The sequence below is a fragment of the Sinocyclocheilus grahami genome, unplaced genomic scaffold, assembly GCF_001515645.1.
Source record: "Sinocyclocheilus grahami isolate Dianchi unplaced genomic scaffold, SAMN03320097.WGS_v1.1 scaffold3612.1, whole genome shotgun sequence".
Classification (NCBI taxonomy): Eukaryota; Metazoa; Chordata; class Actinopteri; order Cypriniformes; family Cyprinidae; genus Sinocyclocheilus; species Sinocyclocheilus grahami.
In genome coordinates, this window is record NW_015508705.1 from 11,791 (window position 1) to 12,540 (window position 750).

Genomic DNA, 750 nt, shown 5'->3' on the forward strand with positions numbered 1-750 from the left:
TATCAGTCATAAAAATTAATATGTTAATTAAAATTAAAGTAATAAATAGTTAATAGTTTTATTTTAAGTAATTGGAAAAATAATTTAGAATAACATTAAGCATAAGAAATAAGATCAGATTAATTAATCATCTCTAAATTAAACCCGCATTAACCTCTCTACGAACTTCTGTTACATAACTCATGATTTATGCAAGTGATAATGAACTTTTAATAACAAACAGCGTCACTAAAATACCTGCATGTATATAACATCATGTAAATAAACATTGGGTTGAAAATTACCGTATCCATTTTGCATATTAATTAAACACTCAGTATATCAACATGTTTACGCTACAAGCAAATACCAAATCTGATTAACATTTAAAATGGAACCTACTGATCATGGATTATAAACATCAGCAAACATTTCTATATCATTGTATCACTAAGTGAAATATAACTCCTATAAAACTCAGTCCTCAGTGTTCATGCAATTCTGATGTCACTTCCAGTGATGTGACTAAAATGTGCTCTTTGTATTAGTGTGTAACTCCTGATAAGTGAGACACGAGCCCCACTGCCTACCTGGCTTCCCAAAACTGCTGTCAGAGGAGGGAGAGTCTCTCCTCACTGCTGCTTCTAAACATACTCACAGTATGAGAGAACAGTTGAGGGAAGGGAATAGGAGGATAGAAAAGTAGAGTAGAAAAGAAATTAATAGCAATTAGGGGTGGAACGGTTCAACTTACTCACGGTTCGGTTTGTA

At 32.7% G+C, this 750-nt stretch overlaps 1 long non-coding RNA gene across 1 annotated transcript in view; it reads right to left on the reverse strand.

Moving 5' to 3' along the window:
* The window catches only part of LOC107576379 (uncharacterized), a 4,920-nt gene extending 4,195 nt beyond the window's left edge, over positions 1-725 (reverse strand). Inside the window, exon 1 of the long non-coding RNA XR_001608043.1 lies at positions 570-725. This is a non-coding gene — a long non-coding RNA (uncharacterized lncRNA). The remainder of the gene's footprint in view (positions 1-569) is intronic.
* Between the last annotated feature and the right edge of the window lie 25 nt (positions 726-750).